Consider the following 17395-nt stretch of genomic DNA (forward strand, 5'->3'; position numbering starts at 1 on the left):
CTCAGTTGAAGGAGTAGATCCTCTTGCATCACTTCTGCTGTAGAGCAGACATTAGTTCCCATTTGGTTTTACCAGGTAAGTCTCTGAGGCCAGGGACCCTCTCTTGGTTGTGTGGGTATTGTTGAGAAGCTGGGTAATCAAAGATCCAGTCACTCAGTTACTATACCCTTTTATCCCCCCCCCTGTTAATCCATTATGAAATATTCTACATGCTTCTCTCCTTTCCACTCCTTCCTGCCCTCCATAGTCCTCCCTACCCTCTTCTAATCCCTTCCCCTGTAATGTTGCCTAGAACTTATATAGGTATGTGTGATGCACAAATGGAAGAAATAAAATAAAATAAATAAAATAATCCTACCCATTTTGGGCAGGATCACTAATCACTCCCATCCCAGGTTCCTTCCACTCACACCTCACCCGAACAAGAGGCTGATGCAGAGGCTGCTGTCATTCTCCCGAGAGATTGTGACCCCCAGGAATTCCCAAATACTGAATCTAACTGTATAGTTAAATTCTGAAATTTGTTTCCAGGGGATCTGGGTTTGATAGAGGTATGGATTTTACCTAGAGGAAAAGTCCATAAACCATTGCTTATCACTGGGGTGGGTAACATGGAATCTTGCTGCATTTTGGGAATTTGCTAGGTACCCGCGATCTGCGTTGGCCACTGCTGGAAACAGAATGCTGGGTCTGATGGACATTTAGTCTGACTCTATATGGCGTTTCTCATGTCTTAGATCAAGCCAGGTCTATAGTGTTGGAGCAAATGGAGTAAAATGAGCTGACTGGATATTCTTGGAGGTCTTTATGTACCATCATGTAATATGTTCCTGTGGAAAGGCAGCAAGACAAGCGCTCAGGGGTAAAAGCTGGAAGCATTGTATGGTGGCCACTTTAGGAGACTCATTTCAGGAAGATAAGAAACCAAGAAAAAGCCTCAAAGGCTTGTGCAGTTTACCCGTGTGCTCAGGCAAATGCGTCTATTTATCTCGTGGAGTCTTCCTGCAGGCAAGTTGCCCAGTATTCTGTTCTCGCTGGAATTCCAGGAAGGCAACATTGATTTGTTTGCTGGCACGTTTGTTTACTGATAATTAATCTACCTGATCAACATAACAGCTGCTGGAAAATAAATTGTACCAATGGGGGGTGGGGGAGAGGAAGAGAGGAGTGTGCACCCCTCTTTTCATTACATGCTTAAAATACAGGTTTCTGAATGATTAAGAGGTGTGTATGTCAGCTCGCTGGAATTCATGCTGTCGGGAGTATCTGACTTCTTCATGCCTTGGCAAAGAGATAGAAAGATACCCAAGAGTTGTTTTCATGGGCAGTGAAAAAGTGGAAGAGATTACATGGCATGGAGTCCTGCAGCACTCTGCTGTACAGCGATGTTCAGTGAAGGAAGGGTAGACATTTGTCACTATCCAGGAGAGGACACCGAAAAGAGTGAACTATTTTTTTTTCCCCATGGTTTCCACTGAGCATTCCCCCTCCTGCTGCACAATCCAGTGGGACACATGATCATTCTTTGCTTTGCTTTCCCCAAACTGTCATGAGAACTTTAAATATTGACACCTGGGTTACATCATAAGCTCTCCGTCCCTCTGCATTGCCATAGCGTTTTAATGGTCCACCAGTGGAATATATTTGGGAACCACTGACTTCCCAAGATACTTGGATACCGAAGACCCTGGACACCATGAGCTGTTACTAGAGAATGTGAAAGCAACAGAGTTAATGACCAGCCCAAATGGCCCACTGGGGGCGTTGTATGCTGCTTCACTGGAGATGCAGGTTTGATTCCAGGACTTAACTCATCCTTGTGTTGGAAATACTGTACAGCAAAGGCCCGTGTAGAAACTCAAGGAGTACTCGTTTGTAGTAACATCCCTCAGGGTGCACTGATAGTCAGATACACTCTGGGAAGAATGTAACTGCAATGGCTGAGCTCCTGATGGTGCTGAGTGAAAGAGGATGCTGTTGTACTTTAACATTTGTGTCTACCTAATTTCAATGCATCTTTAAAATGTGCCTTTTTGTCAGAACACTGCATTATGCTGCACTTGTGTGTGGATGGATCATGAGGGAAACATTTGCACTAAGTTGTAATCTGCTTTAATTATTCTTCAGCAGAAGCATAAAGCAAGATAATATTAGAATTAATTGTCTGTGTGTGTGTGTGTGTGTGTTAGACTCTCAAAGGAAATAAGAACATTTACCAGATATGTTAACGTGAGGTCTAGAGAATCAGCATTGTTCCTTTTAAGACCCCATTCTTGCCTTCCTTCTGCCGAGGTGAATATGTCAGAGAAGGGTAGTTTAGGATGGGGGGAGGGGGAAGCATACAGAATGAGCTGGAGAAGACGAGGGTTTTTTTCCTTAACATGTTTTTAAAATTGTGTTCCCACAATGCATATTTTAACATTTCAGAAACTTAACTGGCAGCAAGCTGCGTCTGGTTACCCTGCTCTCCGGAGCCTGAGGTTGATTGGCAGCCGGAGAGTATTAATGGGCACAGTAGAGGGAGCTGAGGCCCTGGTTGCTGTGGCAACCAGTATTATGCAGCCTGCTTACCTAAGGAAGAGGTTTGAGCACAAAACCTTCCACCCGGGCAGCAGCATGTGTAACAGCCTTAGTGCTCATACACCCTTTGAATTAAGAACAGCCCAACTGTTCTGCAGTTGTGGGGGTGGCACAGGGCCGGGCAGGATTGAGGATGTTCTCAGGGAACTGCAGACAGCTAAAAAGTTTGTTAATCATGTTAGTGCCTTCATTTTGCACTTGGTCAAAGGGGGTGTAAATAACAAGCCAGGCACAAGAAACAACTTTGCTGCATCATATGATGGTGAATTTTGTGTTAGTCATGTCTATATCTCCTGGCTTGATATGTTTTTCATAACTTTCTCCTGTCTTAACAAATGTTTGTCTGCAGCAAGGATGGAATGAACTGGTACTTAAATTTTTTTTAACACCTTAAATAGCCTGCCTTGCAATGGAATCAGGGCTACAGGTCCCAGAGTGTTTTAGGGCAGCAGGACTCTTCCAGCTTGTCTTCAGTTGGCCAGTGCTCTAAACATCCCAAGCTGCAGTGATCCTTGTCTAGGGTTACCAGCAGTAGATTATTTGGATAGACTGGTCATACTGATCTTGGTGCTGCCCCATTTCATCAGGGGACGGGCAGTTCTAGTTTGTGTTAAGAAATAGCAGGATGAATTGGGCAAACTTAGGACTGGTTAAGCCAGGCCTTTATCACACAAAGTCATTCTGTAACCTTAATTCTATCCTGTACCTTCCCCCCCCCCCCCTCCCCGGTACTATTGATTTTCCTGAGAATATCAGAATTACAGATCCATAAGTGCACTGAAGTAAAGCCAAAACTGTACCAGCCTGTTCCTTATGACAGTGGACTCAGCCCTAGACAGGACCCAAGCAAAGCCTGAAAAACCATTGTTAACATAAGAACATAAAAATTATCATACTGGGACAGACCAAAGGTCCATCAAGCCCAGTATCCTTTTCTAACAGTGGCCTAGCTAGATCCCAAGTAGTAAAACAGATTTTATGCTGCTTGTCCTAGGAAAAAACTGTGGATTTCCCCAAGCCATCTCAATAACGGCCTAAGGACTTCTCGTATAGGAAATTATCTAAACATTTTTTTAACCCTCGTTATGCTAACTGATTTCACCACATTCTCTGGCAATGAATTTCAGAGTTTAATTACACATTGTGTGAGGCAATATTTTCTCTGGTTTGTTTTAAATCTACTACTTAGAAGCTTCATCGCATGCCTAGTCCTAGTATGGTATATTTGGAAAGAGTAAACAAGCAATTTACACCTACCCTTTCCACTCCACTCAGGCCTAGATGCACTAAAGAGGATTGGAAAGACCATGTGGGTCTGTCCGATCTGATTTTTTTGCCCGATTCAAAAAGAGCTATTGATGCCTTAAAAAGTTTGCATGCAAATGATTCACATGGATGTTTGTCATAATCCCTAACTTGGCTTCCACACAATATCTGCCCCATTTAAAAGAAAAAGCACCCCCCTTCCCACCAATAATGGCCCTCCCCATGAACCGCAACTGCAAAACCACCCCCCCTTGCGGCAGTGAAAACGGCAGGAAGAATGCCCACTCCCTCCTGCTAATGGAGAATGGAGGCCTTTCCCCTTCTCCCTCCCCAAAAAAAGGCAGAAGGGATGCCCACTCCCTCCTGCCACCAGATGCTTTCCTAATCCCCCCCATACCTTTTTGCATTGGAAGGAGGAGGGAAGTATGGTGTCCTCTTCCTTCAAGGTCCTACGATCCTAACTGCAGGGCCTTCCCTCCTTGGTGCATCATGTGATGCCCGGGGAGGGGCCTAAGGTCCTGATTGGCTCAGACGCCTAAGGCCCATCCACCTTAGGCGTCTGAGTCAATTAGGGCCTTAGGCTCCTCCCCGTGCATCACATGATGCACCAAGGAGGGAAGGCCCTGGCAATTTGCTACTGTTCAATTTGTCAAACTGACCGATTACATCTTCCAATTAAACAGAGATTTGTTTGAGTTTCTCTGATTCATCAGAATTGAATACCATTTCTGGCACTTATAACTCCCCCATATCTTCCTCAAAGAAGACCAGAATTAATTTAATCTCTCCGCTATGGCCTTGTCATCCCTAGAACTCCTTTTATCCCTCAGTTGTCTAGAGGTTCAACTGATTTTCTTCCCAGCTTCTTGCTTTTAATGTACCTAAAATAGTTTTTACTGTGTGATTTTGCTTCCAGCGCAATCTTCTCTTCAAGGTCTCTCTTTGCCTTCTTTATTAATGCCATGCATTAGCGCCTTCCTTATTAGTGCCATTTGACTTGCCTTGTGCTGTTTACAATTATTTTCTGGAGGATTCTTTTTTAGCTTCAATAGCTTCCTTCACCTCACTTGTTAACCACACCAGCTGCCGTTTGGTTTTCCTTCCTCCTTTTTTTAATACATGGAATATATCTAATCTGGGCTTCCAGGATGGTATTTTTGAATAACATCCATACCCGATATAAATTTTTGACTTTTGAAGCTGCTCCTCTAAGTTTCTTTTTTTACCATTTTCCTCATTTTATCATAGTTTCCTTTTTTTTTTAAAGTTAAATTCGTGTGTTCCTGTGTGAACTTATTCCAGGGATTATATCAAATCTGATCATGTTATGACCACTGTTATCAAGCGGCCCCAGCACCATTATCTCCTGCACCAATTCATGCACTCCACTAAGAATTAGGTGTAGAATTGTTTTGCCTCTTGTCAGTTCCTGAACCAGCTGCTCTATAAAGCAGTCCTTAATTTCATCAAGAAATTTTATCTCCATAGCCTGCCCTGATATTACATTTACCCACTCAGTATCGGGGCAGTTGAAATCACCCATTACAGTATTATTGTGTTACCCAGTTTGTTAGCCTCCCTAGTTTCTGATAACATTTCAGCATCTGTCTGTTCATCCTGGTCAGGTGGATGGTAGTACACTCCTATCACCATCCGTTTCCCCTTTACACATGAAATTTCTACCCATAGGGATTCCAAGGTGTGTTTCTGTTCCTGTAAAATTTTCAGTCCATTTGATTCAAGGCCCTCCTTAACATATAACACTGCGCCTCCACCAATTCTTTTTTTTTTTTAGTTCAATAATTTTTATTAAGTATTTTAAAGGATACAAGAATCATTTAAAGTGCATAGAAACAAAATAAAGCTTTCTGTATATAAAATATATAAATCTATGTTTAACTGTATAGGAGCAAAGGCTCCAATTATTAAAAATGTATGTAAGGGATATATAAGATAAAGATGAGAGAGAGCAGGAAAGAAAAAGGAAAGAAAAATGAAAGCGAGAAGAGAGGAGAAGAAAAGGATAACAGGAGTGTCTAAGAAGATGAGCGTACATAGGAATCTAAGAATGACCATGGAGATTTGTTGTATTTCAAGTTCATGCAGGTTCGGAATGTAACTCTCTTCTCATATGCATAGGATTCAAATCTATGATACATACTCAGAGAGTTCCACCAAAAGGTATAATCTAATAGCGAGGGTGATTTCCAATTTTTTAGAATGTGCATGAGGGCAGTCACCAACATGGTATCAATGAGTTTAGGTGGACAATTTGATTGTGTGAAACATGGGTGTTGAGAGCGAAGGATTACAATGTCTATAGAGATTTCTTCTGAGCAGTTAGTAATAGATTGTATGGTGTTCCAGACGTAGGTCCAAAAAGAGCGGACTAGAGTACAATGAAATAACATATGATCAAGAGTTCCTTCCTCTTTCAAACAGTTCCAGCAAACAGAGTCTTGCTTTAAGTTAGCTTTCCACATGCGAAGTGGGGTCCATATTGCCTGCCACATAAGGAAGTACATTGATTGTGATACTCTAGAAGATAAAAGCGGGCGATTTGTTGATGACCAGAAAAGCTCCCAATCAATGTCAGAAAGCGGAGTGGTAAGTATAGCATCCCAGTGCTTCATAGAGTGAGGTGAAAAAGTGAAGGAGTGATCTCTTAAAATACTGTAGAAGGATGATATCGCCTTGCCTTTTAATAGAGACAGAGAAGACCAGTTGTAAATAGTATTTTTGGAAGTCATATAGTCAAATCGTATATGTAAAGATGGCAACACTCCAGTGAGAGAACGCCATTGTGAATAAGTAGAAGGAGGCAGCGAGTATGTAGAGCACAGTATATCGAATGGAATTAACGAGTTGAGGGTAGACAATTGATGGACAAACCATATACCTGCCCGCTGCCACCTTTTCCATGATAGAGATTTGTCGTGATTTTGAATTTTGGGATTGTTCCAAAGGGACATGAGTGGACTAACCTTAACTGAGATTTCAGTCAATGTATCTATAAGATAAAGAGCATGCTGCGTTGCACCCAATAAAGAGTATCTCTTTAAGTGCCTTGGTATTGACACCGTTAGTAAGCATGAGATGTGTAAAGGCGTACATAAAAAACATTCCATTTCAAACCAGGCAGGAAGATCTTGAGTGGGAAGATTTTGAGTGGAGGAGTTAGTGAGCCAGTAAGCTCCATATTTGGCTAATGAAGCAATATAATAGTGATAGAAATCAGGAAAGTTGAGACCACCGTTGATCTTAGAGGCTTTCAGTTTGGCGAGAGCAATTCGAGGTTTTTTCTTGTTCCAAATGAATTCAGATATTTTCATATTTAGCCAATGAAATAATGATTTCCGGCATAACAGAGGGAGCATAGAAAGGATATAATTAATTTGAGGGGCCAGAGTCATTTTGATGGATGCAATTCTACCCCACCAGGATAGAAAGAGTGGAGTCCATCGAGATGTAGTGTTTAGAACTAGATTTTTGACTTTAGATATATTAAGATCTTGAGCATGAACCGAATCTTTATGTATTAAAATCCCCAAGTATTTCACAGCTTCATGTGACCATGAGAAAGGAAAATGAGCCAAATCTGATGGAAGTATATTATCATTTAGAGGGAAGATCTCTGATTTCTCCCAATTAACAGAGTATCCGGAAAGGAGGGAGTATTGAGTGATAATATGAATAAGATTGGGAAGGGAGAGTAAAGGGTCTCTCAGAAAAAGTAAAACATCATCAGCATAAGCTGCTAATTTGAAATCTCGATCAGAGGAGGGAATACCTTTAATTGAGGGACTTTGTCGTATAGCTGAAAGGAGTGGCTCTAACACTAAATTAAATAGTAATGGTGAGAGAGGACAGCCTTGTCGAGTACCTCTATGGAGGGGAAATTTATTGGATAAAGAGTTGTTAATCCTAATACTCTTTATGCGCCTCCACCAATTCAATCCACCCTATCACTGCAATGTAGTTTGTACCCTGGTATGACAGTGTCCCATTAGCTTTCTTCCTTCCACCAGGTCTCAGAGATGCCTACTATATCTATCTTTTAATGTTGTAGAAGATAAAGGCTCTTGTACAAAACTGAAAGGTTGCATGGAAATCTTTTTTTGTTCCAATGAATTTCATGTTAAGGTGACTGAATGTAATCCATTGAGTGAGTCTAAATGTTCAGCTACTGCTGTGTTAGACATGGGAGGGATTATTAGTATAAACTCATGGTTCTCAGTCTTGTTCTAGGAGAGCACCCCAGCTTTTCATGATATCTGTAATTGAATATACATGTGGTAAATTTGCATATACTGCCTCCTACGCATGGAAATTTGTCTCATTCCTGTTGGGTATCCTGAAAACCTGAATAGCTTGTGCTTGCCCAGGCTAGGTTTAAATTAACAGTTAAACTCAGATCCAGTCAGCTAACTTGAAATACTTCCTGAGGTTGGATAGTAGGATTTGATTGTGCTAGTCACCTTGAGCAGGAGACACTAACTCTTCCTTAAAACTTTGTGACTTGGCAACTTGTCTTCCAACCTCAGTATTTCCCTAATCTCCTGCTATAGCAGTGAAGGGGCTTACCCAACTACCCCACTCTGACAGGCTGACAAGGTGAGGGGGGTACTCCAGAAGACATACTCAGCAGGCAGATGATAGTGAGTGGCATATACCTGGATAAGTGCCACTGAATATTAACCTTATCATCGTATTTTGTCTTTTCTTAAGTATTAGGGTACTCTTCTGGGTGTGATCCCAAGTATAACAGTCCAAATAAGCAAGATCAGTCAGTAAAGGCCTGATTTTATAAATGGTGCTTAACTTGTAGGCGCTGGTTGACATGGTTGTCAACTATGTGGAGCCATTTATAGAATCACTCCTAGTGCCTCAGCAGGCTTAGGTGTGCTAGTGGTAGGCGCTGTTACATTAGACCAGGGCTTTCCTGGCCTAATTTACCGGTGCCTAACAACACCTAAGCCAATCACATCTATTATCTGCCAATAACCACACCTACTTTTCAGGTAGGCATTGTTAGGTGTCACTAGGCGCATTGAGTTAAGCATTGCAAGGTGCCGCCGCCACATGGTATTGCACACGCAACTTAAATTAAAAACAATTAAGTTGCGCGTGTGGAATTCAGTTAGGCATTCCTAGGCGTCCTCGATTAGGGCACCTAGACGCTGTTTATAGAACTTCTCCCTAAGTGTCCCAAAAGGGCAGTACAAATAATAATAATAATAATAACAGTTTATATACCGCAGGACCGTGAAGTTCTATGCGGTTTACAATGAATTAGAAAGATTCTACAAATTGAATGGAACATTCATAGTTAGAGATTAGTGGTTAACAGTTTACGAGATCAGATTTGGGGGTGGGATTGTGATGGGGTCTATTGTCCAGATTCGTTACCTAGGTAGTTCAAGAACAGGTATGTTTTTAGGTGTTTCCTAAATTCACCATAGTTGTTTGTGTGTGTAATTAGTTTTTCCAGGTCTTTGCCCCATAAGGCTGCTTGATACGATAGAAGTTGTTGATGATGTCTCTTAAATTTGCATCCTCTAGCCGGTGGGGAAACGAACTTCAGGTGTGTTCTTCTCTTATGTCTATTGGTTGAGAAGGAGAAGAGGTCAGTTATATATTTAGGGGCTAGACCAGATAGTACCTTGAAGCAGAGACATCCCAGCTTGAACTTCGCACATGCCTCCATTGGCAGCCAGTGCAGGAGTCGGTAGGAAGGGGTTATGTGATCGGACTTCTTCAACCCGAAGATCAACCTGACTGCTGCATTTTGTATCAGTTGTAGTCTCTGCATTTGCTTCTGGGAGATTGCCAGATGGGCAATGTTACAATAATCAAGATGGCTTAGTATTAGGGATTGTACCAGAATTCTGAATGCTGAAGCGTCGAAGTATGCTCTAATGGACCTAAGTTTCCAGAGAGTAAAAAACCCCTTTCTGACTAGGGAGTCCACATTGTCTTTCATGGTTTCATGGTGTTGGAGCATAATTGACTGTGGCTCCCTAAAAATATGGCAACATGAATCTGGAATTTAGCTACTAGGTATCGCCACTGAGTAATGGCCTGGACTCTCTCCCTCCTGTGCCTCAGCCAACCTGGTGAATAACCCACCTCAAGAATTAAACCCGGGTCTTCTGCTTGGTAGTGCATACCACTTTCCACTGAGCCAGCCCTAGGCCATCAACCTTTGATTGGCCTAAGATAAGAAAAAACCCCAACAATAACAGTGGATTATGGTATAAGTGAGTTATAGACTTCTTCCTTATTCTCGCCTACCCTCGTACTTCTGTTTTTCTCCTTTCCTTCCTGCCAGAGTATACACACACATTAGCACATTGATATGCAGGAGACTTTGCTGAGCGAAGCAGATTTTTTTCTCTCCCTTGGCTAAAGCACTGAGGAAGGGAATCAAGGCACTTGCCTCAGGAACACTTCTGGCAACTCAGTGATACACACATTCTTCAGCAGCTGGAAAGGAAGATGGGCGCGCAAAGAAGCTGGCTTTTTCTATTTTCTTTAATTAAGACCTGACAGGTATTTTTCTTTCCTGCTTAACAAGCCATTGACATTCCCCTGGATTTATTTTTTGTCCTTGCAAGGTGTTGTTATCCAAGTGGATTTATCCTTCTTTGGGGGGCTTCTAGTTTAACTGGAACTGGGCCCCAGCTGGGCTAAAATGTTATAAGCCTTCATTTACACATTCTCTTTTTATTCCTTGGGCTCATGTAACCCAGCCATTATAGCAACAGGTCTCCATCTGAGACCATATTTCTTCATCCAAAAAACGACTGAAGTGTTTTCCAGAAACAACCAGCAAGTGTTACTATTGTGCAGTGACAGGAGCTTCCTTCTTCTTATGTATTCTACATGCCATCTCCAGTGCATCCCTGGATTCAGCAGGATGATCAACCAGGAATGGAGCTGAGAATGTATTTCCTTTCTGTACAAAAATGCCCTAAGACTCAATGTTGTTGCCCTTTTCAATACTACCAAAGTCTGTTCCACATCAGAACTGGGTGAAATTTTAGTTTATTGGAATAGAAACTGCACCTATGTTTTGTGAAAAAAATCCTTTCTTGAGAAAATGTAATTTTAGAACTTTACTGAACTCTTGACATTTAAAGACTGTTAACAATGTGTCTTCAAGACCTTGAAAGATAAATTCACTGACAGCTATTAAAATAAAATATTTTAGTTCATAAACAGTTGGCAGGGAGGTAAGGATGACTCCAAGCTGAAGAAGTATCCTGGAAAACCTACATATAGAGTAATGTTCCCTCTAAGGACCAAGTTCATATGAGGAAAAAAAAATTTTTGTGAGCAAAAATTTTCCTTTACGTTAGTTACCCTGATGATATTTTACATACTGTACATTACAAATCAATAATTACAAATATAAATTACAAAATGGAAAATAAGATGATATTTTATTGAAAGGACTTAAAACACTTTTCATTTAGCTCTCAGAGGCCAACTCCTCCTTCCCCAGGTCAAGATAGTAACTTGAGAAAGGTTGTTCTAACTTGAGAAAGGTTTTAGTCTCTGACCGTTGGTCAAAAATGTATTAAAATTAGTCAGATGAAAAGATAATCATCTTGATTCTATTTCTATTTTGTATTAATCTTTTTAAATATGGGTACCACAATACTTTATCCTGAACTAAAAATAAAATTATTTTTTCTACCTTTATTTTCTAGCCATTCTCTGATTTCTGCTTTCCTCCATCTTAAGACTCTTGCCAGGATTTTTTCTCTCCACCTTTTCCTTTTGACTTTCTTCAATTTATTTTTCTACCTCTATGTCCAGATTTAACTCATTCTTACTATCTAGTCTTTAAGTTCCCTTTTTGTTAGTCTCCTGCCACGGCCGACTTTAAACAACTTTTATTTCCTCCCGCCCCCTCCGCATACCTGTTAAATCCAGCGGTGGACTGGGACAGGAGGGATCTCTTCCATCTCCTGCCCTGGCCGACTTTGAACAATTGTTATCTCCCTTCGCCCCCTCACAGCAGCCAATCAGCTAGCGGCTCTGCATGGGCAGAAGCAAAAGAAAGTCACTTCTGCTTTGGTTTTTTTTTAAATGGAAACTTTTATTGAAAAATATATCAAAGTATACAGCAAAAGCACACAACAATAACAAGCATGTAGATACAGATCAATGGTGCTGTCAGCAAATAGAACAGCAATGTATACCCCAACCACTCAAATACAAACCACAAATCAGCAAACCCACAACACAAGCCCCCCACCCACCCACCCCCGAAGACAAAGCACAATTCCCACACCACCCAAAGAGAAAGGATCTCATAATCTCACCCAGAAAATTAGTAATAATAGAGTCTCCCCAAACTCAAACTCCCAATTAACCTACCAACCCAACCCCCCGCTCTCCCCTCCCACTAATCCCTATAGAGGTCCGAAACCGGCGCCAAACATGTGCATAGCCATGGTGTTTACCATGCCTTAAGGCCGTCAACTGGTAGAGATGCTGCCAGATATTCAAGCGCTGCTCCACCATATGCCAAGTGGGAGAACGCCCCTGATTCCACAAGCCAACCGGGCAGCAGTGAAGGCTAATTTGCAAAATAGAGAGTCTCCCCCATCCAGATCCAATTGGTGCCAAAACAACAGGGCATGTCTCCAGTCAACCGGAACCCGCAATGCAAGAATCCGGGAGACCCGAGAGAACACCTCATTCACTCCTGCTTTGTTCAGTTCACCACTGGACCACCAGGGACTTAACAGGTACGTGGAGGGGGCAGGAGTGAGATAACAGTTGTTTAAAGTCAGCCGGGGCAGAAGACAGAAGGAATCCCTCCTATTCCAGCCCACTGCTGGACCACCAGAGATTTAAAAGGTATGTGGGGCGGGGAGGGGAGAGGGGAGGGGGCGGGGGGAGGGAGGTAAAAATTGTTAAAGTTAGCTGGGGCAGGAGACAGGAGAGATCCCTCCTATCCTGGACCACCACTGGACCACCAGAACCTGATGGAGACCTGTAAGACATCGGGAGAGAGGGGGGCATGATACAGAATCTGGAAGGGCAGGAAAGAGGGGGGCTGGGTACAGAGACCAGCAGGGGAGGGCTAGGGAGGGGGGGCTGGAAGCAGAGCTTGGCAGGGAAGGGCACTGCACTTGAATATTAACACCCCCGCCCCTTTGATTTATATTCTAGTCAACCTTTTTTCCTCCTTTTTTGGGGGAAAAAGGTTACCTCGGTTTATATTCAGATCAGTTTATATTCAAGTATATGCATTAAACATTTTCTTAGCTTCCTGGGGATATGCAATGAATCCTTGTTAAATCTTGATATTTACCATATAAATGAAACTAGTTCTTTTGCATCTGAAGAAGGGAACTCATGTAGTATCAAAATGCAAGCACTACAGTATTTTGATAATTATCAACTATGGTAAAGCAAAGCTAAAAATATTGCGGAAAGGAAAAAGTGTCCTGGATAAGGAGTGATATACTGTATATAAGAACACACAAGCAGTCTCACTTCAATGGTTGGTAAATGGGGTTTATCTTTGGCAATGTGGATAGGAATAACTGGGAAGACTGGATGACCCAAGTGGCTTCTTTTCATTACCATCTACATTATTTGGTGCTGTGTTGCTACCTAAATCTGAGCTGATGCTGGTCACCAGGGAATTAAAGTGTTGATGAATAACATCCCTTGCTCCTAAGTTGAAGTGACTTGTATTGAAGGTGCCAAAAGATAAACTGAGAATGGGCTCAAGTAGTTGGGAAATGATTCAATGCCACTCTGTCTCCTCTCTCCTCAAATGTTTGGGACTGCCTACTTCCACACCATTTTTTTTTTTATTTTTTGGGTTTCTCATCAGTGAGTGTTTATATGGTTCTGTCATTTCTTTCCTCAACTAATGTGGTTTAAATATGTTTGCATTATTGTCTGGGTTGAGGTTTTATGTTGTTTTTATGCTTAGATTATGTTACTGAATTAAGAACATAAGAATTGCCGCTGCCGGGTCAGACAAGTGGTCCATCGTGCCCAGCAGTCCGCTCACGCGGCGGCCCTTAGGTCAAAGACCAGCGCCCTAACTGAGACTAGCCTTACCTGCGTATGTTCTGGTTCAGCAGGAACTTGTCTAACTTTGGCCTCCTTTTATGAAGCCGCGTTAGCCGTTTTAGCGCATGCAGCTTTTTAGCACACGCTAAACCCATGCTACGCAGCTAGAACTAACGCCAGCTCAATGCTGGTGTTAGCGTCTAGCGCGACCGGCAGTTTAGCGCGGGCTATTACATGCGTTAAACCGCTAATGCGGCTTCGTAAAAGGAGCCCTTTGTCTTGAATCCGTGCCATGTTGTTACTAAATTTTATATGGCGGTATTTAAAATACTGGATAAATAAATAAATCCCTTCTTTATTCCCCCCACCCAGCCTGCAAATGCTAGTAGAATCACTGATATTTCCAGAGGGGGAAGGTTAGAAGCCTCGTGTTAAATATATGTTAGAACATAGTGCCTCCCAAAATAGAGAAAAGTTTGTTGGGAGTCCTTTGACAAGAAACCAGTAGAACAAGGACACAGTCTTTCTATGCGTGGCATCCAGAAGTGATGTCGGCGGGAAAGCAAGGAACACGTTGAAGTTTTTGCTTCACAGCGGTGAATAACTAGAGGTACAGGGAAAGGGAAGGGGCAGGCACATAGCGAGGGGAGGAGTGGCAAGAGGCGAAGTGGGCGGCGAGGAGGAAGGGTGCTGGTGCCTGGAGTGCTGGTGCCTGGGGCAGTCTGCCCCCCCCCCCCCCTTACTATGCCATTGAATGAGGCTCCTTAAGAGCTGCACATGGCTCTTGTGTTGTTGTTTTTTTTGGGACTGAGGATTGCCACTTGAGAGGTGCTGGTTCCAGCAATAGCTAATCTATCTTAGACCACTGACAAGAAATTCATCTAAAAGTGCGGTCACTCTTAGACATGTTCTGAAAGGCTGAGGACAGGAATGCTCTGTGACCTGGCAGACAAAACAGGGCGAGTTGAAAAATTGGCACTACGTTTTTCCAACATTCACTACGATGGCGTTTCAAGAAATCAGCTCTAGGAACAGGAGTGGGCAAGACAGTTCAACTTGTCTCAAGCTCTTGCCCTCTGGTGCCTCCCACCTTCTGTTGGAAGAAGGCAGGGGTTAGTATACCTTGTGGTCTTTATCTTCACTTCAGCCGGTCAGGTAACAATGTAACACTGCTGGCTTTGGTCAGTTGCGAGAGAGACTGTTGTTGAGGCTTTCTGAGCAGCAAGTCTTCTGCGGGATAGAACAAGGATTAATGATTGGGCCAGCTTAATACAGCTCTTACTGACTATTAAACCATTAAACAAACCAGCCATCAATCCTGGCCCGCAGCATGGTGTCTAAGAGATGTACTAGCCAGGATCACTACAACCTTCTGTGAACACAGCTACAGGTGATTCTTACAATGTGCAACATAATCCGACCAGGACAAGCATTTATCTCCCCTGTCACTGTCACTGTGAAATCAATGGCATCCCAGCAGCAGTTAAGTAAACTGAGGTGGGAAACAAAAAAAAAAAAGGTTGAGAATTTCAAATTCCTTTCTTCTGTGCCCTTCTTTTGATTATTTTATTTTGGCTAAGGGAGGAGAGGATGGTCAGACTTTCCAGATAGCTTTGAATCTCTTGTTTTTAACTGTTCTGGACATTCTCCTTATGAATGCAAGTGGCTTCTGTTCCTTCTGTGGTGAATTTGCGTCTGGCTGGCTTGGTCTTTTGGTGCAAGACTTACAAGTTGAACTGTCTTGCACAATCCTCCTTGATCTGATTTCTTGAAACACCATTGTAGTGAATGTTGACACAGCATATTGCCAATTCTGTCCTTTTTCTCCTTTTAGGAGGTTGGTCCATGAATATTGGATGTTTTACTCACCAGTTCCATCAAGTTGGAAAAAGTCTTGGTGAGAGCCAGCTGTCCATGTTTAACAGTCACGAATCCTAATTTTTGTATAGTGGGACCAATACTGAATCACAGGAGGGAGCAATCCTAGATATTCAATTGTAGAATCGCCGACTCGCACTTAACTGGCCAAGCCAGTTTTCATCAGCTGGCGGGTCTATCTGGCTGTGTGCCTTAGTGGCCAGCCGATGAAAATCAGCAGTGACTGGCTTTGTCACATGACATAGCCGGTCACTGGGCTGGCCGGTGAGCGCGATACTCAGCAGGAGATAGCCAACTATCTTCTGCTGAATATTGGCAGATAGCTGTTCCAGCTGTCTAAGTCCCACTGAATATTGGAAGGAGTGTGTCCAGGTGGAAGTTGAAATGTCCAAATCAGAATATTCACACTTTCCTATGTACATATTTTACTAAAGGCTCTGCTGAACATGGAGCCTTTTGTAAAATGCATATGTAATGGGGGTTTGTTGGGTTTGTTAGGCAGTTGCATAATATGTACCCAAAGATGAGTAACCCTTGTACATAAACAATATTTATTTGTCTTGGACTAAGGCCAGGATCAGAAACCTCTGGGAGGCCATAAGCAGCTTCTCTCTGTGTCCACATTTCCCACTCTTTCAATAAGCTAGTACACTCAAAAAAACTGCTGTTCTGAACCAATTCTTCATTTAAATCAATAAATACAATGTGGCAGAGACAGATACAAGGTAGGAGGTAGCTAGTGGAAACAACAGTTACTTACAATGTGTCCCGCACCTCATCTGGAAGGATTTCCCCAAAAGTTGCGACGTCAGAGAGAAGGCTTCCGGTTCAGGCGCAGGATGCACAAGGAGCCGGTGAAATCCGGACATCTGGTAACCCTAGCTAATGTTGATGTGGCACACATGATTGATATTGCCCAAGTCCTGCCAGCTGTTCTCTGCTAAAGCTGCTGGCCATCTAAGCAGCAGGGAAGTTGGCAGAATACATGCCCAATTCATGAACTGAGTGAGTATGCGTGGGAAGTGCTGGCATCAGCAGCTAGAAGCATGTTACCAACTTCCTTGCTGATTAAATGGCACGGGGGGTTCAGGCAGAGAACATCTTCAACTGGTGGGGCTTGAGCATCTATGCTGTTTAAGGTATTAATTTAACTCACTGATGGGGAGGGCAGAGAGAAGAAAATGCATGGTGGCATGTGATTGTTAATTGTAATTACATGTGGGGAAAAAGTGACATGTAAGGTACAATGAATTGTCAACCTCTAGTCTACATCAATGCATCAGTTTGCTCCAGGCATATGGCACAGCAAGATCGATGGTAGAGGCTGGAGTTGGCAGTGGAGGAGAAGGACACAGATAGGAGGGACCTACCAACTGAGCACTGAATATCAGGCCCATTGGGCTAGATTGTGTAACCGGCGCCCAAGTCGGTGGCCACTGTCAGTCATTCGAGGGCGCCAGTTACAGAATCGCGGCTCTGGGGAGTCCTGCCGCTCAGCTGATGGGGGAATTCCCTTGCCGCGATTGGCTGCTGCAGTCTAGCAGCAAAGATAGGTGGCTGAAACGTAGGCCAGGGTTTTCCAGGCCTACATTTCAGCTGCCCTGATTCGCAGATAGGTAGCCAC

At 42.9% G+C, this 17395-nt stretch overlaps 1 protein-coding gene across 6 annotated transcripts in view; it reads left to right on the top strand.

Moving 5' to 3' along the window:
• The window catches only part of SSBP4 (single stranded DNA binding protein 4), a 589526-nt gene that overhangs the window by 475981 nt on the left and 96150 nt on the right, over positions 1–17395 (top strand). The window lies entirely within an intron of this gene.

Source organism: Geotrypetes seraphini, chromosome 8 (assembly GCF_902459505.1).
Source record: "Geotrypetes seraphini chromosome 8, aGeoSer1.1, whole genome shotgun sequence".
NCBI classification, from domain to species: domain Eukaryota; kingdom Metazoa; phylum Chordata; class Amphibia; order Gymnophiona; family Dermophiidae; genus Geotrypetes; species Geotrypetes seraphini.